At 40.3% G+C, this 22835-nt stretch overlaps 1 protein-coding gene and 1 non-coding gene across 2 annotated transcripts in view; one reads left to right on the forward strand and one right to left on the reverse strand.

Moving 5' to 3' along the window:
• LOC106595273 (zinc finger protein basonuclin-2-like) overlaps window positions 1-22835 on the forward strand; it is a 501482-nt gene that overhangs the window by 254042 nt on the left and 224605 nt on the right.
• On the reverse strand, window positions 897-973 carry trnaa-ugc (transfer RNA alanine (anticodon UGC)). The gene has a single exon. It is a non-coding gene; the product is annotated as a tRNA-Ala (tRNA).

The raw sequence follows: 22835 nt of genomic DNA on the forward strand, positions 1-22835 counted from the left end.
ACTCTCTCTACTGTAGTGAATAGTGTATAGTCCACTCTCTACTGTAGTGTATAGTTTATAGTCCTCTCTCTACTGCAGTGTACAGTCCACTCTCTCTACTGTAGTGTATAGTGAATAGTCCACTCTCTCTACTGTAGTGTATAGTGTATAGTCCTCTCTCTACTGTAGTGTACAGTCCACTCTCTCTACTGTAGTGTATAGTGTATAGTCCTCTCTCTACTGTAGTGTACAGTCCACTCTCTCTACTGTAGTGTATAGTGTATAGTCCACTCTCTCTACTGTAGTGTATAGTGTATAGTCCTCTCTCTACTGTAGTTTTCAGTCCACTCTCTCTACTGTAGTGAACAGTGTACAGTCCACTCTCTCTACTGTAGTGTATAGTGTATAGTCCACTCTCTCTTACTGTAGTGTATAGTGTATAGTCCACTCTCTCTACTGTAGTGAATAGTGTATAGTCCACTCTCTCTACTGTAGTGAATAGTGTATAGTCCACTCTCTCTACTGTGGTGTATAGTGTATAGTCCTCTCTCTCTACTGTAGTGTATAGTGTAAAGACCACTCTCTCTACTGTAGTGTGTAGTGTATAGTCCACTCTCTCTACTGTAGTGAATAGTGTATAGTCCACTCTCTCTACTGTAGTGTATAGTGTAAAGACCACTCTCTCTACTGTAGTGTGTAGTGTATAGTCCACTCTCTCTACTGTAGTGAATAGTGTATAGTCCACTCTCTCTAATGTAGTGTATAGTGTAAAGACCACTCTCTCTACTGTAGTGTGTAGTGTATAGTCCACTCTCTCTACATTTTAGTCATTTTTGCAGACGCTCTTATCCAGAGCGACTTACAGTAGCGAATGCATACATTTCATACAATTTTATACATTTTTGTTTTTTCTGTGCTGGCCCCCGTGGGAATCGAACCCACAACCCTGGCGTTGCAAACACCATGCTCTACCAACTGAGCTACAGGGAAGGCCGATACTGTACTCTACTGTAGTGAATAGTGTATAGTCCACTCTCTCTACTGTGGTGTATAGTGTATAGTGTATAGTCCACTCTCTCTACTGTAGTGTATAGTGTATAGTCCACTCTCTCTACTGTAGTGTATAGTTTATAGTCCACTCTCTCTACTGTAGTGTATAGTGTATAGTCCTCTCTGTTCTGTAGTGTACAGTCCACTCTCTCTACTGTAGTGTATAGTGTATAGTCCACTCTCTCTACTGTAGTGTATAGTGTATAGTCCTCTCTCTACTGTAGTTTTCAGTCCACTCTCTCTACTGTAGTGAATAGTGTACAGTCCACTCTCTCTACTGTAGTGTATAGTGTATAGTCCACTCTCTCTACTGTAGTGTATAGTGTATAGTCCACTCTCTCTACTGTAGTGTATAGTGTATAGTTCACTCTCTCTATTGTAGTGTATAGTGTATAGTCCTCTCACTACTTTAGTGTACAGTCCACTCTCTCTACTGTAGTGAATAGTGCATAGTCCACTCTCTCTACTGTGGTGTACAGACCACTCTGTCTACTGTAGTGAATAGTATATAGTCCACTCTCTACTGTAGTGAATAGTATATAGTCCTCTCTGTACTGTAGTGTATAGTGTACAGTCCACTCTCTCTACTGTAGTGAATAGTGTACAGTCCACTCTCTCACTGTAGTGTACAGTCCACTCTCTCTACTGTAGTGAATAGTATATAGTCCACTCTCTACTGTAGTGAATATTGTATAGTCCAATCTCTCTACTGTAGTGAATAGTGTATAGTCCCCTCTCTCTACTGTAGTGTTTAGTGTATAGTCCTCTCTCTCTACTGGGGTGTATAGTGTATAGTGTATAGTCCACTCTCTCTACTGTAGTGAATAGTGTACAGTCCACTCTCTCTACTGTAGTGTACAGTCCACTCTCTCTACTGTATGTATCCTGTAGTGTATAGTGTATAGTCCACTCTCTCTACTGTAGTGTATAGTGTATAGTTCACTCTCTCTATTGTAGTGTATAGTGTACAGTCCACTCTCTTACTGTAGTGTACAGTCCCCTCTCTCTACTGTCGTGTACAGTCCACTCTCTCTACTGTAGTGAATAGTGTATGGTCCACTCTCTCTACTGTAGTGTATAGTGAATAGTCTACTCTCTCTACTGTAGTGTATAGTTTATAGTCCTCTCTCTACTGCAGTGTACAGTCCACTCTCTCTACTGTAGTGTATAGTGTATAGTCCTTTCTCTACTGTAGTGTATAGTTTATTGTCCTCTCTCTACTGTAGTGTACAGTCCACTCTCTCTACTGTAGTGAATAGTGTATAGTCCACTCTCTACTGTAGTGTATAGTTTATAGTCCTCTCTCTACTGTAGTGTACAGTCCACTCTCTCTACTGTAGTGTATAGTGTATAGTCCTCTCACTACTGTAGTGTATTGTGTATGGTGTAAAGTCCACTCTCTCTACTGTAGTGTACAGTCCTCTCTCTCTACTGTAGTGTATAGTGTATAGTCCTCTCTCTGTACTGTGGTGTATAGTGTATAGTACTCTCTCTCTACTGTAGTGATTAGTGTATAGTCCACTCTCTCTGCTGTGGTGTATACTGTGTACTCCACTCTCTCTACTGTAGTGTATAGTGTATAGTCCTCTCTCTCTACTGTGGTGTATAGTGTATAGTGTATAGTCCTCTCTCTCTACTGTAGTGTATAGTGTGTAGTCCACTCTCTCTACTGTAGTGTATAGTGTATAGTTGACTCTCTCTATTGTAGTGTATGGTGTATTGTCCTCTCTCTCTACTGTAGTGTATAGTGTATAGTCCTCTCTCTACTGTAGTGTACAGTTTATAGTCCTCTCTCTACTGTAGTGTATAGTGTATAGTCCTCTCTCTCTACTGTAGTGAATAGTGCATAGTCCACTCTCTCTACTGTAGTGTACAGTCCACTCTCTCTTCTGTAGTGAATAGTATATAGTCCACTCTCTACTGTAGTGAATAGTGTATAGTCCTCTCTCTACACTGTAGTGTTTAGTGTATAGTCCTCTCTCTCTACTGGGGTGTATAGTGTATAGTGTATAGTCCTCTCTTTCTACTCTAGTGAATAGTGTATAGTCCACTCTCTACTGTAGTGTATAGTGTATAGTCGTCTCTCTACTGTAGTGTATAGTGTACAGTCCACTCTCTCTACTGTGGTGTATAGTGTATAGTGTATAGACCACTCTCTACTGTATTGTATACTGTGTAGTCCTCTCTCTCTACTGTGGTGTATAGTGTATAGTGTATAGTCCTCTCTCTCTACTGTAGTGTATAGTGTATAGTCCACTCTCTCTACTGTAGTGTATAGTGTATAGTTCACTCTCTCTATTGTAGTGTATAGTGTATAGTCCTCTCTCTACTGTAGTGTATAGTGTATAGTCCTCTCTCTACTGTAGTTTTCAGTCCACTCTCTCTACTGTAGTGAATAGTGTACAGTCCACTCTCTCTACTGTAGTGTACAGTCCACTCTCTCTACTGTAGTGTACAGTCCACTCTCTCTACTGTAGTGAATAGTGTACAGTGCACTCTCTCTACTGTAGTGAATAGTGTATAGTCCACTCTCTCTACTGTAGTGTATAGTGTATAGTCCACTCTCTCTACTGTGGTGTATAGTGTATAGTCCTCTCTCTCACTGTAGTGTATAGTGTAAAGACCACTCTCTCTACTGTAGTGTGTAGTGTATAGTCCACTCTCTCTACTGTAGTGAATAGTGTATAGTCCACTCTCTCTACTGTAGTGTATAGTGTAAAGACCACTCTCTCTACTGTAGTGTGTAGTGTATAGTCCACTCTCTCTACTGTAGTGAATAGTGTATAGTCCACTCTCTCTACTGTGGTGTATAGTGTATAGTGTATAGTCCACTCTCTCTACTGTAGTGTATAGTGTATAGTCCACTCTCTCTACTGTAGTGTATAGTGTATAGTCCACTCTCTCTACGGTAGTGTATAGTGTATAGTTCACTCTCTCTATTGTAGTGTATGGTGTATTGTCCTCTCTCTCTACTGTAGTGTATAGTGTATAGTCCACTCTCTCTACTGTAGTGTATAGTTTATAGTCCACTCTCTCTACTGTAGTGTATAGTGTATAGTCCTCTCTCTCTACTGTAGTGTATAGTGTAAAGACCACTCTCTCTACTGTAGTGTGTAGTGTATAGTCCACTCTCTCTACTGTAGTGAATAGTGTATAGTCCACTCTCTCTACTGTAGTGTGTAGTGTATAGTCCACTCTCTCTACTGTAGTGTATAGTGTAAAGACCACTCTCTCACTGTACTGTGTAGTGTATAGTCCACTCTCTCTACTGTAGTGTATAGTGTATAGTCCACTCTCTCTACTGTAGTGTATAGTGTATAGTCCACTCTCTCTACTGTAGTGTATAGTGTATAGTCCACTCTCTCAACTGTAGTGTATAGTGTATAGTCCTCTCTCTCTACTGTAGTGTATAGTGTATAGTCCACTCTCTCTACTGTAGTGTATAGTGTATAGTCCACTCTCTCTACTGTAGTGTATAGTGTATAGTCCTCTCTGTTCTGTAGTTACAGTCCACTCTCTCTACTGTAGTGTATAGTGTATAGTCCACTCTCTCTACTGTAGTGTATAGTGTATAGTCCATCTCTCTACTGTAGTTTTCAGTCCACTCTCTCTACTGTAGTGCTTATGTATAGTGTATAGTCCACTCTCTCTTCTGTAGTGTTTGTCCACTCTCTCTACTGTAGTGTATGTGTAGTCACTCTCTCTACTGTAGTGTATAGTGTATAGTCCTTCTCTACTGTAGTTTTAGTCCACTCTCTCTACTGTAGTGTATAGTGTACAGTCCACTCTCTCTACTGTAGTGTATAGTGTATAGTCCACTCTCTCTACTGTAGTGTATAGTGTATAGTCCACTCTCTCTACTGTAGTGTATAGTGTATAGTCCTCTCACTACTTTAGTGTACAGTCCACTCTCTCTACTGTAGTGAATAGTGCATAGTCCACTCTCTCTACTGTAGTGTACAGACCACTCTCTCTACTGTAGTGAATAGTATATAGTCCACTCTCTACTGTAGTGAATAGTATATAGTCCTCTCTGTACTGTAGTGTATAGTGTACAGTCCACTCTCTCTACTGTAGTGAATATTGTATAGTCCAATCTCTCTACTGTAGTGAATAGTGTATAGTCCTCTCTCTCTACTGTAGTGTTTAGTGTATAGTCCTCTCTCTCTAATGGGGTGTATAGTGTATAGTGTATAGTCCACTCTCTCTACTGTAGTGAATAGTGTACAGTCCACTCTCTCTACTGTAGTGTATAGTGGGTAGTCCACTCTCTCTACTGTAGTGAACATTCCACTCTCTCTACTGTAGTGTATAGTGTATAGTGTATAGTCCTCTCTCTCTACTGTAGTGTATAGTGTATAGTTCACTCTCTCTATTGTAGTGTATATTGTACAGTCCACTCTCTTACTGTAGTGTACAGTCCCCTCTCTCTACTGTAGTGTACAGTCCACTCTCTTACTGTAGTGTACAGTCCCCTCTCTCTACTGTAGTGTATAGTCCACTCTCTACTGTAGTGTATAGTGTATAGTCCTCTCTCTACTGTAGTGTACAGTCCACTCTCTCTACTGTAGTGTATAGTGTATAGTCCTCTCTCTACTGTAGTGTACAGTCCACTCTCTCTACTGTAGTGTATAGTGTATAGTCCTTTCTCTACTGTAGTGTATAGTTTATTGTCCTCTCTCTACTGTAGTGTACAGTCCACTCTCTCTACTGTAGTGTATAGTGTATAGTCCACTCTCTCTACTGTAGTGTACAGTCCACTCTCTCTACTGTAGTGAATAGTGTATAGTCCACTCTCTCTACTGTAGTGAATAGTGAATAGTCCACTCTCTACTGTAGTGTATAGTTTATAGTCCTCTCTCTACTGTAGTGTACAGTCCACTCTCTCTACTGTAGTGTATAGTGTATAGTCCTCTCTCTACTGTAGTGTACAGTCCACTCTCTCTACTGTAGTGTATAGTGTATAGTCCTTTCTCTACTGTAGTGTATAGTGTATAGTCCACTCTCTCTACTGTAGTGTATAGTGTATAGTCCTCTCTCTACTGTAGTGTACAGTCCACTCTCTCTACTGTAGTGTATAGTGTATAGTCCACTCTCTCTACTGTAGTGTATAGTGTATAGTCCTCTCTCTACTGTAGTGTACAGTCCACTCTCTCTACTGTAGTGTATAGTGTATAGTCCACTCTCTCTACTGTAGTGTATAGTGTATAGTCCTCTCTCTACTGTAGTGTACAGTCCACTCTCTCTACTGTAGTGTATAGTGTATAGTCCACTCTCTCTACTGTAGTGTATAGTGTATAGTCCACTCTCTCTACTGTAGTGTACAGTCCACTCTCTCTACTGTAGTGAATAGTGTATAGTCCTCTCTCTCTACTGTAGTGTATAGTGTATAGTCCTCTCTCTGTACTGTGGTGTATAGTGTATAGTACTCTCTCTCTACTGTAGTGATTAGTGTATAGTCCACTCTCTCTACTGTAGTGTACAGTCCACTCTCTCTACTGTAGTATTCAGTCAACTCTCTCTACTGTAGTGAATAGTGTATAGTCCTCTCTCTCTACTGTAGTGTATAGTGTATAGTCCTCTCTCTGTACTGTGGTGTATAGTGTATAGTACTCTCTCTCTACTGTAGTGATTAGTGTATAGTCCACTCTCTCTGCTGTGGTGTATACTGTGTACTCCACTCTCTCTACTGTAGTGTATAGTGTATAGTCCTCTCTCTCTACTGTGGTGTATAGTGTATAGTGTATAGTCCTCTCTCTCTACTGTAGTGTATAGTGTGTAGTCCACTCTCTCTACTGTAGTGTATAGTGTATAGTTCACTCTCTCTATTGTAGTGTATGGTGTATTGTCCTCTCTCTCTACTGTAGTGTATAGTGTATAGTCCTCTCTCTACTGTAGTGTACAGTTTATAGTCCTCTCTCTACTGTAGTGTATAGTGTATAGTCCTCTCTCTCTACTGTAGTGAATAGTGCATAGTCCACTCTCTCTACTGTAGTGAATAGTATATAGTCCACTGTCTACTGTAGTGAATATTGTATAGTCCAATCTCTCTACTGTAGTGAATAGTGTATAGTCCTCTCTCTCTACTGTAGTGTTTAGTGTATAGTCCTCTCTCTCTACTGGGGTGTATAGTGTATAGTCCTCTCTTTCTACTCTAGTGATTAGTGTATAGTCCACTCTCTACTGTGGTGTATAGTGTGTAGTCCACTCTCTCTACTGTACTGTATAGTGTATAGTCCTCTCTCTCTCTCTACTGTAGTGTATAGTGTATAGTCCACTCTCTCTACTGTAGTGTATAGTGTACAGTCCACTCTCTCTACTGTGGTGTATAGTGTATAGTGTATAGACCAATCTCTCTACTGTATTGTATACTGTGTAGTCCTCTCTCTCTACTGTGGTGTTTAGTGTATAGTGTATAGTCCTCTCTCTCTACTGTATAGTGTCTAGTCTGCTCTCTCTACTGTAGTGTATAGTGTATAGTTCACTCTCTCTATTGTAGTGTATAGTGTATAGTTCACTCTCTCTACTGTAGTGTATAGTGTATAGTCCTCTCTCTACTGTAGTTTTCAGTCCACTCTCTCTACTGTAGTGAATAGTGTACAGTCCACTCTCTCTACTGTAGTGTACAGTCCACTCTCTCTACTGTAGTGTACAGTCCACTCTCTCTACTGTAGTGTGTAGTGTATAGTCCACTCTCTCTACTGTAGTGAATAGTGTATAGTCCACTCTCTCTACTGTAGTGTATAGTGTAAAGACCACTCTCTCTACTGTAGTGTGTAGTGTATAGTCCACTCTCTCTACTGTAGTGAATAGTGTATAGTCCACTCTCTCTACTGTGGTGTATAGTGTATAGTGTATAGTCCACTCTCTCTACTGTAGTGTATAGTGTATAGTCCACTCTCTCTACTGTAGTGTATAGTGTATAGTCCACTCTCTCTACGGTAGTGTATAGTGTATAGTTCACTCTCTCTATTGTAGTGTATGGTGTATTGTCCTCTCTCTCTACTGTAGTGTATAGTGTATAGTCCACTCTCTCTACTGTAGTGTATAGTTTATAGTCCACTCTCTCTACTGTAGTGTATAGTGTATAGTCCTCTCTGTTCTGTAGTGTACAGTCCACTCTCTCTACTGTAGTGATTAGTGTATAGTCCACTCTCTCTGCTGTGGTGTATACTGTGTACTCCACTCTCTCTACTGTAGTGTATAGTGTATAGTCCTCTCTCTCTACTGTGGTGTATAGTGTATAGTGTATAGTCCTCTCTCTCTACTGTAGTGTATAGTGTGTAGTCCACTCTCTCTACTGTAGTGTATAGTGTATAGTTCACTCTCTCTATTGTAGTGTATGGTGTATTGTCCTCTCTCTCTACTGTAGTGTATAGTGTATAGTCCTCTCTCTACTGTAGTGTACAGTTTATAGTCCTCTCTCTACTGTAGTGTATAGTGTATAGTCCTCTCTCTCTACTGTAGTGAATAGTGCATAGTCCACTCTCTCTACTGTAGTGAATAGTATATAGTCCACTGTCTACTGTAGTGAATATTGTATAGTCCAATCTCTCTACTGTAGTGAATAGTGTATAGTCCTCTCTCTCTACTGTAGTGTTTAGTGTATAGTCCTCTCTCTCTACTGGGGTGTATAGTGTATAGTCCTCTCTTTCTACTCTAGTGATTAGTGTATAGTCCACTCTCTACTGTGGTGTATAGTGTGTAGTCCACTCTCTCTACTGTACTGTATAGTGTATAGTCCTCTCTCTCTCTCTACTGTAGTGTATAGTGTATAGTCCACTCTCTCTACTGTAGTGTATAGTGTACAGTCCACTCTCTCTACTGTGGTGTATAGTGTATAGTGTATAGACCAATCTCTCTACTGTATTGTATACTGTGTAGTCCTCTCTCTCTACTGTGGTGTTTAGTGTATAGTGTATAGTCCTCTCTCTCTACTGTATAGTGTCTAGTCTGCTCTCTCTATTGTAGTGTATAGTGTATAGTTCACTCTCTCTACTGTAGTGTATAGTGTATAGTCCTCTCTCTACTGTAGTTTTCAGTCCACTCTCTCTACTGTAGTGAATAGTGTACAGTCCACTCTCTCTACTGTAGTGTACAGTCCACTCTCTCTACTGTAGTGTACAGTCCACTCTCTCTACTGTAGTGTGTAGTGTATAGTCCACTCTCTCTACTGTAGTGAATAGTGTATAGTCCACTCTCTCTACTGTAGTGTATAGTGTAAAGACCACTCTCTCTACTGTAGTGTGTAGTGTATAGTCCACTCTCTCTACTGTAGTGAATAGTGTATAGTCCACTCTCTCTACTGTGGTGTATAGTGTATAGTGTATAGTCCACTCTCTCTACTGTAGTGTATAGTGTATAGTCCACTCTCTCTACTGTAGTGTATAGTGTATAGTCCACTCTCTCTACGGTAGTGTATAGTGTATAGTTCACTCTCTCTATTGTAGTGTATGGTGTATTGTCCTCTCTCTCTACTGTAGTGTATAGTGTATAGTCCACTCTCTCTACTGTAGTGTATAGTTTATAGTCCACTCTCTCTACTGTAGTGTATAGTGTATAGTCCTCTCTGTTCTGTAGTGTACAGTCCACTCTCTCTACTGTAGTGATTAGTGTATAGTCCACTCTCTCTGCTGTGGTGTATACTGTGTACTCCACTCTCTCTACTGTAGTGTATAGTGTATAGTCCTCTCTCTCTACTGTGGTGTATAGTGTATAGTGTATAGTCCTCTCTCTCTACTGTAGTGTATAGTGTGTAGTCCACTCTCTCTACTGTAGTGTATAGTGTATAGTTCACTCTCTCTATTGTAGTGTATGGTGTATTGTCCTCTCTCTCTCACTGTAGTGTATAGTGTATAGTCCTCTCTCTACTGTAGTGTACAGTTTATAGTCCTCTCTCTACTGTAGTGTATAGTGTATAGTCCTCTCTCTCTACTGTAGTGAATAGTGCATAGTCCACTCTCTCTACTGTAGTGAATAGTATATAGTCCACTGTCTACTGTAGTGAATATTGTATAGTCCAATCTCTCTACTGTAGTGAATAGTGTATAGTCCTCTCTCTCTACTGTAGTGTTTAGTGTATAGTCCTCTCTCTCTACTGGGGTGTATAGTGTATAGTCCTCTCTTTCTACTCTAGTGATTAGTGTATAGTCCACTCTCTACTGTGGTGTATAGTGTGTAGTCCACTCTCTCTACTGTACTGTATAGTGTATAGTCCTCTCTCTCTCTCTACTGTAGTGTATAGTGTATAGTCCACTCTCTCTACTGTAGTGTATAGTGTACAGTCCACTCTCTCTACTGTGGTGTATAGTGTATAGTGTATAGACCAATCTCTCTACTGTATTGTATACTGTGTAGTCCTCTCTCTCTACTGTGGTGTTTAGTGTATAGTGTATAGTCCACTCTCTCTACTGTAGTGTATAGTGTAAAGACCACTCTCTCTACTGTAGTGTGTAGTGTATAGTCCACTCTCTCTACTGTAGTGAATAGTGTATAGTCCACTCTCTCTACTGTGGTGTATAGTGTATAGTGTATAGTCCACTCTCTCTACTGTAGTGTATAGTGTATAGTCCACTCTCTCTACTATAGTGTATAGTGTATAGTCCACTCTCTCTACGGTAGTGTATAGTGTATAGTTCACTCTCTCTATTGTAGTGTATGGTGTATTGTCCTCTCTCTCTACTGTAGTGTATAGTGTATAGTCCACTCTCTCTACTGTAGTGTATAGTTTATAGTCCACTCTCTCTACTGTAGTGTATAGTGTATAGTCCTCTCTGTTCTGTAGTGTACAGTCCACTCTCTCTACTGTAGTGTATAGTGTATAGTCCACTCTCTCTACTGTAGTGTATAGTGTATAGTCCTCTCTCTACTGTAGTTTTCAGTCCACTCTCTCTACTGTAGTGAATAGTGTACAGTCCACTCTCTCTACTGTAGTGTATAGTGTATATTCCACTCTCTCTACTGTAGTGTATAGTGTATAGTCCACTCTCTCTACTGTAGTGAATAGTGTATAATCCACTCTCTCTACTGTAGTGAATAGTGTATAGTCCACTCTCTCTACTGTGGTGTATAGTGTATAGTCCTCTCTCTCTACTGTAGTGTATAGTGTAAAGACCACTCTCTCTACTGTAGTGTGTAGTGTATAGTCCACTCTCTCTACTGTAGTGAATAGTGTATAGTCCACTCTCTCTACTGTAGTGTGTAGTGTATAGTCCACTCTCTCTACTGTAGTGTATAGTGTAAAGACCACTCTCTCTACTGTACTGTGTAGTGTATAGTCCACTCTCTCTACTGTAGTGAATAGTGTATAGTCCACTCTCTCTACTGTGGTGTATAGTGTATAGTGTATAGTCCACTCTCTCTACTGTAGTGTATAGTGTATAGTCCACTCTCTCTACTGTAGTGTATAGTGTATAGTCCACTCTCCCAACTGTAGTGTATAGTGTATAGTCCTCTCTCTCTACTGTAGTGTATAGTGTATAGTCCACTCTCTCTACTGTAGTGTATAGTTTATAGTCCACTCTCTCTACTGTAGTGTATAGTGTATAGTCCTCTCTGTTCTGTAGTGTACAGTCCACTCTCTCTACTGTAGTGTATAGTGTATAGTCCACTCTCTCTACTGTAGTGTATAGTGTATAGTCCTCTCTCTACTGTAGTTTTCAGTCCACTCTCTCTACTGTAGTGAATAGTGTACAGTCCACTCTCTCTACTGTAGTGTATAGTGTATAGTCCACTCTCTCTACTGTAGTGTATAGTGTATAGTCCACTCTCTCTACTGTAGTGTATAGTGTATAGTTCACTCTCTCTATTGTAGTGTATAGTGTATAGTCCTCTCACTACTTTAGTGTACAGTCCACTCTCTCTACTGTAGTGAATAGTGCATAGTCCACTCTCTCTACTGTAGTGTACAGACCACTCTCTCTACTGTAGTGAATAGTATATAGTCCACTCTCTACTGTAGTGAATAGTATATAGTCCTCTCTGTACTGTAGTGTATAGTGTACAGTCCACTCTCTCTACTGTAGTGAATATTGTATAGTCCAATCTCTCTACTGTAGTGAATAGTGTATAGTCCTCTCTCTCTACTGTAGTGTTTAGTGTATAGTCCTCTCTCTCTAATGGGGTGTATAGTGTATAGTGTATAGTCCACTCTCTCTACTGTAGTGAATAGTGTACAGTCCACTCTCTCTACTGTAGTGTATAGTGGGTAGTCCACTCTCTCTACTGTAGTGAACATTCCACTCTCTCTACTGTAGTGTATAGTGTATAGTTCACTCTCTCTATTGTAGTGTATAGTGTACAGTCCACTCTCTTACTGTAGTGTACAGTCCCCTCTCTCTACTGTAGTGTACAGTCCACTCTCTCTACTGTAGTGTATAGTGTATAGTCCACTCTCTCTACTGTAGTGTACAGTCCACTCTCTCTACTGTAGTGAATAGTGTATAGTCCACTCTCTCTACTGTAGTGAATAGTGAATAGTCCTCTCTCTACTGTAGTGTACAGTCCACTCTCTCTACTGTAGTGTATAGTGTATAGTCCTCTCTCTACTGTAGTGTACAGTCCACTCTCTCTACTGTAGTGTATAGTGTATAGTCCTTTCTCTACTGTAGTGTATAGTTTATTGTCCTCTCTCTACTGTAGTGTATAGTGTATAGTCCACTCTCTCTACTGTAGTGTATAGTGTATAGTCCTCTCTCTACTGTAGTGTACAGTCCACTCTCTCTACTGTAGTGTATAGTGTATAGTCCACTCTCTCTACTGTAGTGTATAGTGTATAGTCCTCTCTCTACTGTAGTGTACAGTCCACTCTCTCTACTGTAGTGTATAGTGTATAGTCCACTCTCTCTACTGTAGTGTATAGTGTATAGTCCTCTCTCTACTGTAGTGTACAGTCCACTCTCTCTACTGTAGTGTATAGTGTATAGTCCACTCTCTCTACTGTAGTGTATAGTGTATAGTCCACTCTCTCTACTGTAGTGTACAGTCCACTCTCTCTACTGTAGTGAATAGTGTATAGTCCTCTCTCTCTACTGTAGTGTATAGTGTATAGTCCTCTCTCTGTACTGTGGTGTATAGTGTATAGTACTCTCTCTCTACTGTAGTGATTAGTGTATAGTCCACTCTCTCTACTGTAGTGTACAGTCCACTCTCTCTACTGTAGTATTCAGTCAACTCTCTCTACTGTAGTGAATAGTGTATAGTCCTCTCTCTCTACTGTAGTGTATAGTGTATAGTCCTCTCTCTGTACTGTGGTGTATAGTGTATAGTACTCTCTCTCTACTGTAGTGATTAGTGTATAGTCCACTCTCTCTGCTGTGGTGTATACTGTGTACTCCACTCTCTCTACTGTAGTGTATAGTGTATAGTCCTCTCTCTCTACTGTGGTGTATAGTGTATAGTGTATAGTCCTCTCTCTACTGTAGTGTATAGTGTGTAGTCCACTCTCTCTACTGTAGTGTATAGTGTATAGTTCACTCTCTCTATTGTAGTGTATGGTGTATTGTCCTCTCTCTCACTGTAGTGTATAGTGTATAGTCCTCTCTCTACTGTAGTGTACAGTTTATAGTCCTCTCTCTACTGTAGTGTATAGTGTATAGTCCTCTCTCTCTACTGTAGTGAATAGTGCATAGTCCACTCTCTCTACTGTAGTGAATAGTATATAGTCCACTGTCTACTGTAGTGAATATTGTATAGTCCAATCTCTCTACTGTAGTGAATAGTGTATAGTCCTCTCTCTCTACTGTAGTGTTTAGTGTATAGTCCTCTCTCTCTACTGGGGTGTATAGTGTATAGTCCTCTCTTTCTACTCTAGTGATTAGTGTATAGTCCACTCTCTACTGTGGTGTATAGTGTGTAGTCCACTCTCTCTACTGTACTGTATAGTGTATAGTCCTCTCTCTCTCTCTACTGTAGTGTATAGTGTATAGTCCACTCTCTCTACTGTAGTGTATAGTGTACAGTCCACTCTCTCTACTGTGGTGTATAGTGTATAGTGTATAGACCAATCTCTCTACTGTATTGTATACTGTGTAGTCCTCTCTCTCTACTGTGGTGTTTAGTGTATAGTGTATAGTCCTCTCTCTCTACTGTATAGTGTCTAGTCTGCTCTCTCTACTGTAGTGTATAGTGTATAGTTCACTCTCTCTATTGTAGTGTATAGTGTATAGTTCACTCTCTCTACTGTAGTGTATAGTGTATAGTCCTCTCTCTACTGTAGTTTTCAGTCCACTCTCTCTACTGTAGTGAATAGTGTACAGTCCACTCTCTCTACTGTAGTGTACAGTCCACTCTCTCTACTGTAGTGTACAGTCCACTCTCTCTACTGTAGTGTGTAGTGTATAGTCCACTCTCTCTACTGTAGTGAATAGTGTATAGTCCACTCTCTCTACTGTAGTGTATAGTGTAAAGACCACTCTCTCTACTGTAGTGTGTAGTGTATAGTCCACTCTCTCTACTGTAGTGAATAGTGTATAGTCCACTCTCTCTACTGTGGTGTATAGTGTATAGTGTATAGTCCACTCTCTCTACTGTAGTGTATAGTGTATAGTCCACTCTCTCTACGGTAGTGTATAGTGTATAGTTCACTCTCTCTATTGTAGTGTATGGTGTATTGTCCTCTCTCTCTACTGTAGTGTATAGTGTATAGTCCACTCTCTCTACTGTAGTGTATAGTTTATAGTCCACTCTCTCTACTGTAGTGTATAGTGTATAGTCCTCTCTGTTCTGTAGTGTACAGTCCACTCTCTCTACTGTAGTGTATAGTGTATAGTCCACTCTCTCTACTGTAGTGTATAGTGTATAGTCCTCTCTCTACTGTAGTTTTCAGTCCACTCTCTCTACTGTAGTGAATAGTGTACAGTCCACTCTCTCTACTGTAGTGTATAGTGTATATTCCACTCTCTCTACTGTAGTGTATAGTGTATAGTCCACTCTCTCTACTGTAGTGAATAGTGTATAATCCACTCTCTCTACTGTAGTGAATAGTGTATAGTCCACTCTCTCTACTGTGGTGTATAGTGTATAGTCCTCTCTCTCTACTGTAGTGTATAGTGTAAAGACCACTCTCTCTACTGTAGTGTGTAGTGTATAGTCCACTCTCTCTACTGTAGTGAATAGTGTATAGTCCACTCTCTCTACTGTAGTGTGTAGTGTATAGTCCACTCTCTCTACTGTAGTGTATAGTGTAAAGACCACTCTCTCTACTGTACTGTGTAGTGTATAGTCCACTCTCTCTACTGTAGTGAATAGTGTATAGTCCACTCTCTCTACTGTGGTGTATAGTGTATAGTGTATAGTCCACTCTCTCTACTGTAGTGTATAGTGTATAGTCCACTCTCTCTACTGTAGTGTATAGTGTATAGTCCACTCTCCCAACTGTAGTGTATAGTGTATAGTCCTCTCTCTCTACTGTAGTGTATAGTGTATAGTCCACTCTCTCTACTGTAGTGTATAGTTTATAGTCCACTCTCTCTACTGTAGTGTATAGTGTATAGTCCTCTCTGTTCTGTAGTGTACAGTCCACTCTCTCTACTGTAGTGTATAGTGTATAGTCCACTCTCTCTACTGTAGTGTATAGTGTATAGTCCTCTCTCTACTGTAGTTTTCAGTCCACTCTCTCTACTGTAGTGAATAGTGTACAGTCCACTCTCTCTACTGTAGTGTATAGTGTATAGTCCACTCTCTCTACTGTAGTGTATAGTGTATAGTCCACTCTCTCTACTGTAGTGTATAGTGTATAGTCCACTCTCTCTACTGTAGTGTATAGTGTATAGTTCACTCTCTCTATTGTAGTGTATAGTGTATAGTCCTCTCACTACTTTAGTGTACAGTCCACTCTCTCTACTGTAGTGAATAGTGCATAGTCCACTCTCTCTACTGTAGTGTACAGACCACTCTCTCTACTGTAGTGAATAGTATATAGTCCACTCTCTACTGTAGTGAATAGTATATAGTCCTCTCTGTACTGTAGTGTATAGTGTACAGTCCACTCTCTCTACTGTAGTGAATATTGTATAGTCCAATCTCTCTACTGTAGTGAATAGTGTATAGTCCTCTCTCTCTACTGTAGTGTTTAGTGTATAGTCCTCTCTCTCTAATGGGGTGTATAGTGTATAGTGTATAGTCCACTCTCTCTACTGTAGTGAATAGTGTACAGTCCACTCTCTCTACTGTAGTGTATAGTGGGTAGTCCACTCTCTCTACTGTAGTGAACATTCCACTCTCTCTACTGTAGTGTATAGTGTATAGTGTATAGTCCTCTCTCTCTACTGTAGTGTATAGTGTATAGTTCACTCTCTCTATTGTAGTGTATAGTGTACAGTCCACTCTCTTACTGTAGTGTACAGTCCCCTCTCTCTACTGTAGTGTACAGTCCACTCTCTCTGCTGTAGTGAATAGTGTATAGTCCACTCTCTACTGTAGTGTATAGTGTATAGTCCTCTCTCTACTGTAGTGTACAGTCCACTCTCTCTACTGTAGTGTATAGTGTATAGTCCTCTCTCTACTGTAGTGTACAGTCCACTCTCTCTACTGTAGTGTATAGTGTATAGTCCTTTCTCTACTGTAGTGTATAGTTTATTGTCCTCTCTCTACTGTAGTGTACAGTCCACTCTCTCTACTGTAGTGTATAGTGTATAGTCCTCTCTCTACTGTAGTGTACAGTCCACTCTCTCTACTGTAGTGTATAGTGTATAGTCCTTTCTCTACTGTAGTGTATAGTTTATTGTCCTCTCTCTACTGTAGTGTATAGTCCACTCTCTCTACTGTAGTGTACAGTCCACTCTCTCTACTGTAGTGAATAGTGTATAGTCCACTCTCTCTACTGTAGTGAATAGTGAATAGTCCACTCTCTACTGTAGTGTATAGTGTATAGTCCTCTCTCTACTGTAGTGTACAGTCCACTCTCTCTACTGTAGTGTATAGTGTATAGTCCTTTCTCTACTGTAGTGTATAGTTTATTGTCCTCTCTCTTACTGTAGTGTATAGTGTATAGTCCACTCTCTCTACTGTAGTGTATAGTGTATAGTCCTCTCTCTACTGTAGTGTACAGTCCACTCTCTCTACTGTAGTGTATAGTGTATAGTCCACTCTCTCTACTGTAGTGTATAGTGTATAGTCCTCTCTCTACTGTAGTGTACAGTCCACTCTCTCTACTGTAGTGTATAGTGTATAGTCCACTCTCTCTACTGTAGTGTATAGTGTATAGTCCTCTCTCTACTGTAGTGTACAGTCCACTCTCTCTACTGTAGTGTATAGTGTATAGTCCACTCTCTCTACTGTAGTGTATAGTGTATAGTCCACTCTCTCTACTGTAGTGTACAGTCCACTCTCTCTACTGTAGTATTCAGTCAACTCTCTCTACTGTAGTGAATAGTGTATAGTCCTCTCTCTCTACTGTAGTGTATAGTGTATAGTCCTCTCTCTGTACTGTGGTGTATAGTGTATAGTACTCTCTCTCTACTGTAGTGATTAGTGTATAGTCCACTCTCTCTGCTGTGGTGTATACTGTGTACTCCACTCTCTCTACTGTAGTGTATAGTGTATAGTCCTCTCTCTCTACTGTGGTGTATAGTGTATAGTGTATAGTCCTCTCTCTCTACTGTAGTGTATAGTGTGTAGTCCACTCTCTCTACTGTAGTGTATAGTGTATAGTTCACTCTCTCTATTGTAGTGTATGGTGTATTGTCCTCTCTCTCTACTGTAGTGTATAGTGTATAGTCCTCTCTCTACTGTAGTGTACAGTTTATAGTCCTCTCTCTACTGTAGTGTATAGTGTATAGTCCTCTCTCTCTACTGTAGTGAATAGTGCATAGTCCACTCTCTCTACTGTAGTGAATAGTATATAGTCCACTGTCTACTGTAGTGAATATTGTATAGTCCAATCTCTCTACTGTAGTGAATAGTGTATAGTCCTCTCTCTCTACTGTAGTGTTTAGTGTATAGTCCTCTCTCTCTACTGGGGTGTATAGTGTATAGTCCTCTCTTTCTACTCTAGTGATTAGTGTATAGTCCACTCTCTACTGTGGTGTATAGTGTGTAGTCCACTCTCTCTATTGTACTGTATAGTGTATAGTCCTCTCTCTCTCTCTACTGTAGTGTATAGTGTATAGTCCACTCTCTCTACTGTAGTGTATAGTGTACAGTCCACTCTCTCTACTGTGGTGTATAGTGTATAGTGTATAGACCAATCTCTCTACTGTATTGTATACTGTGTAGTCCTCTCTCTCTACTGTGGTGTTTAGTGTATAGTGTATAGTCCTCTCTCTCTACTGTATAGTGTCTAGTCTGCTCTCTCTACTGTAGTGTATAGTGTATAGTTCACTCTCTCTATTGTAGTGTATAGTGTATAGTTCACTCTCTCTACTGTAGTGTATAGTGTATAGTCCTCTCTCTACTGTAGTTTTCAGTCCACTCTCTCTACTGTAGTGAATAGTGTACAGTCCACTCTCTCTACTGTAGTGTACAGTCCACTCTCTCTACTGTAGTGTACAGTCCACTCTCTCTACTGTAGTGTATAGTGTATAGTCCACTCTCTCTACTGTAGTGAATAGTGTATAGTCCACTCTCTCTACTGTGGTGTATAGTGTATAGTGTATAGTCCAATCTCTCTACTGTAGTGTATAGTGTATAGTCCACTCTCTCTACTGTAGTGTATAGTGTATAGTCCACTCTCTCTACTGTAGTGTACAGTCCACTCTCTCTACTGTAGTGTATAGTGTATAGTCCACTCTCTCTACTGTAGTGAATAGTGTATAGTCCACTCTCTCTACTGTAGTGTATAGTGTATAGTCCTCTCTCTCACTGTAGTGTACAGTCCACTCTCTCTACTGTAGTGTATAGTGTATAGTCCACTCTCTCTACTGTAGTGTATAGTGTATAGTCCTCTCTCTACTGTAGTTTTCAGTCCACTCTCTCTACTGTAGTGAATAGCGTACAGTCCACTCTCTCTACTGTAGTGTATAGTGTATAGTGTACAGTCCACTCTCTCTACTGTAGTGTATAGTGTATAGTCCTCTCTCTACTGTAGTTTTCAGTCCACTCTCTCTACTGTAGTGAATAGTGTACAGTCCACTCTCTCTACTGTAGTGTATAGTGTATAGTCCACTCTCTCTACTGTAGTGTATAGTGTATAGTCCACTCTCTCTACTGTAGTGAATAGTGAATAGTCCACTCTCTCTACTGTAGTGAATAGTGTATAGTCCACTCTCTCTACTGTGGTGTATAGTGTATAGTGTATAGACCACTCTCTCTACTGTAGTGTGTAGTGTATAGTCCACTCTCTCTACTGTAGTGTATAGTGTATAGTCCACTCTCTCTACTGTAGTGTATAGTGTATAGTCCACTCTCTCTACTGTAGTGTATAGTGTATAGTCCTCTCACTACTGTAGTGTATTGTGTATGGTGTAAAGTCCACTCTCTCTACTGTAGTGTACAGTCCACTCTCTCTACTGTAGTATTCAGTCCACTCTCTCTACTGTCGTGAATAGTGTATAGTCCACTCTCTACTGTAGTGTATAGTGTATAGTCCTCTCTCTACTGTAGTGTATTGTGTATGGTGTAAAGTCCACTCTCTCCACTGTAGTGTATAGTCCACTCTCTCTACTGTACTGAATAGTGTATAGTCCTCTCTCTCTACTGTAGTGTATAGTGTATAGTCCTCTCTCTCTACTGTGGTGTATAGTGCATAGTACTCTCTCTCTACTGTAGTGATTAGTGTATAGTCCACTCTCTCTACTGTGGTGTATACTGTGTACTCCACTCTCTCTACTGTAGTGTATAGTGTATAGTCCTCTCTCTCTACTGTGGTGTATAGTGTATAGTGTATAGTCCTCTCTCTCTACTATAGTGTATAGTGTGTAGTCCACTCTCTCTACTGTAGTGTATAGTGTATAGTTCACTCTCTCTATTGTAGTGTATGGTGTATTGTCCTCTCTCTCTACTGTAGTGTATAGTGTATAGTCCTCTCTCTACTGTAGTGTACAGTTTATAGTCCTCTCTCTACTGTAGCGTATAGTGTACAGTCCTCTCTCTCTACTGTAGTGAATAGTGTATAGTCCTCTCTTTCTACTCTAGTGATTAGTGTATAGTCCACTCTCTACTGTGGTGTATAGTGTGTAGTCCACTCTCTCTACTGTACTGTATAGTGTATAGTCCTCTCTCTCTCTCTACTGTAGTGTATAGTGTATAGTTCACTCTCTCTATTGTAGTGTATGGTGTATTGTCCTCTCTCTCTACTGTAGTGTATAGTGTATAGTCCACTCTCTCTACTGTAGTGTATAGTTTATAGTCCACTCTCTCTACTGTAGTGTATAGTGTATAGTCCTCTCTCTACTGTAGTGTATAGTGTATAGTCCACTCTCTCTACTGTAGTGTATAGTGTATAGTCCTCTCTCTACTGTCAGTCCACTCTCTCTACTGTAGTGAATAGCGTACAGTCCACTCTCTCTACTGTAGTGTACAGTCCACTCTCTCTACTGTAGTGTACAGTCCACTCTCTCTACTGTAGTGAATAGTGTATAGTCCACTCTCTCTACTGTGGTGTATAGTGTATAGTGTATAGACCACTCTCTCTACTGTAGTGTGTAGTGTATAGTCCACTCTCTCTACTGTAGTGAATAGTGTATAGTCCACTCTCTCTACTGTGGTGTATAGTGTATAGTGTATAGACCACTCTCTCTACTGTAGTGTGTAGTGTATAGTCCACTCTCTCTACTGTAGTGTATAGTGTATAGTCCACTCTCTCTACTGTAGTGTATAGTGTATAGTCCACTCTCTCTACTGTAGTGTATAGTGTATAGTCCTCTCACTACTGTAGTGTATTGTGTATGGTGTAAAGTCCACTCTCTCTACTGTAGTGTACAGTCCACTCTCTCTACTGTAGTATTCAGTCCACTCTCTCTACTGTCGTGAATAGTGTATAGTCCACTCTCTCTACTGTAGTGTGTAGTGTATAGTCCACTCTCTCTACTGTAGTGAATAGTGTATAGTCCACTCTCTCTACTGTGGTGTATAGTGTATAGTGTATAGACCACTCTCTCTACTGTAGTGTGTAGTGTATAGTCCACTCTCTCTACTGTAGTGTATAGTGTATAGTCCACTCTCTCTACTGTAGTGTATAGTGTATAGTTCACTCTCTCTATTGTAGTGTATAGTGTATAGTCTTCTCTCTACTGTAGTGTACAGTGTATAGTCCTCTCTATACTGTAGTTTACAGTCCACTCTCTCTACTGTAGTGTACTGTCCACTCTCTCTACTGTAGTGAATAGTGTATAGTCCACTCTCTCTACTGTAGTGTACAGTCCACTCTCTCTACTGTAGTGAATAGTGTATAGTCCTCTCTCTCTACTCTAGTGATTAGTGTATAGTCCACTCTCTCTACTGTAGTGTACAGTCCACTCTCTCTACTGTGGTGTATAGTGTATAGTGTATAGACCACTCTCTCTACTGTAGTGTATAGTGTATTGTCCTCTCTCTCAACTGTAGTGTATAGTGTGTAGTCCACTCTCTCTACTGTAGTGTACAGTCCACTCTCTCTACTGTAGTGAATAGTGTATAGTCCTCTCTCTCTACTCTAGTGATTAGTGTATAGTCCACTCTCTCTACTGTAGTGTACAGTCCACTCTCTCTACTGTGGTGTATAGTGTATAGTGTATAGACCACTCTCTCTACTGTAGTGTATAGTGTATAGTCCACTCTCTCTACTGTAGTGTATAGTGTATAGTCCACTCTCTCTACTGTAGTGTATAGTGTATAGTCCACTCTCTCTCAACTGTAGTGTATAGTGTATAGTTCACTCTCTCTATTGTAGTGTATGGTGTATAGTCCACTCTCTCTACTGTAGTGTATGGTGTATAGTCCACTCTCTCTGCTGTAGTGTATAGTGTATATTCCTCTCTCTACTGTAGTGTATTGTTTATAGTCCTCTCTCTACTGTAGTGAATAGTGTATAGTCCTCTCTCTACTGTAGTGTATAGTTTATAGTCCTCTCTCTACTGTAGTGTACAGTCCACTCTCTCTACTGTAGTGTATAGTGTATAGTCCACTCTCTCTACTGTAGTGAATAGTGTATAGTCCTCTCTCTACTGTAGTGAATAGTGTGTAGTCCACTCTCTCTACTGTAGTGAATAGTGTATAGTCCACTCTCTCTACTGTGGTGTATAGTGTATAGTGTATAGACCACTCTCTCTACTGTAGTGTGTAGTGTATAGTCCACTCTCTCTACTGTAGTGTATAGTGTATAGTCCACTCTCTCTACTGTACAGTGTATAGTCCTCTCTATACTGTAGTTTACAGTCCACTCTCTCTACTGTAGTGTACTGTCCACTCTCTCTACTGTAGTGAATAGTGTATAGTCCACTCTCTCTACTGTAGTGTACAGTCCACTCTCTCTACTGTAGTGAATAGTGTATAGTCCTCTCTCTCTACTCTAGTGATTAGTGTATAGTCCACTCTCTCTACTGTAGTGTACAGTCCACTCTCTCTACTGTGGTGTATAGTGTATAGTGTATAGACCACTCTCTCTACTGTAGTGTATAGTGTATTGTCCTCTCTCTCAACTGTAGTGTATAGTGTGTAGTCCACTCTCTCTCAACTGTAGTGTATAGTGTATAGTTCACTCTCTCTACTGTAGTGATTAGTGTATAGTCCTCTCTCTACTGTAGTGTATAGTGTATAGTTCACTCTCTCTATTGTAGTGTATAGTGTATAGTCCACTCTCTACTGTAGTGTATAGTGTATAGTTCACTCTCTCTATTGTAGTGTATAGTGTATAGTCCACTCTCTCTACTGTAGTGTATAGTGTATAGTCC

Source organism: Salmo salar, chromosome ssa08 (genome assembly GCF_905237065.1).
Source record: "Salmo salar chromosome ssa08, Ssal_v3.1, whole genome shotgun sequence".
Lineage (NCBI taxonomy): Eukaryota > Metazoa > Chordata > Actinopteri > Salmoniformes > Salmonidae > Salmo > Salmo salar.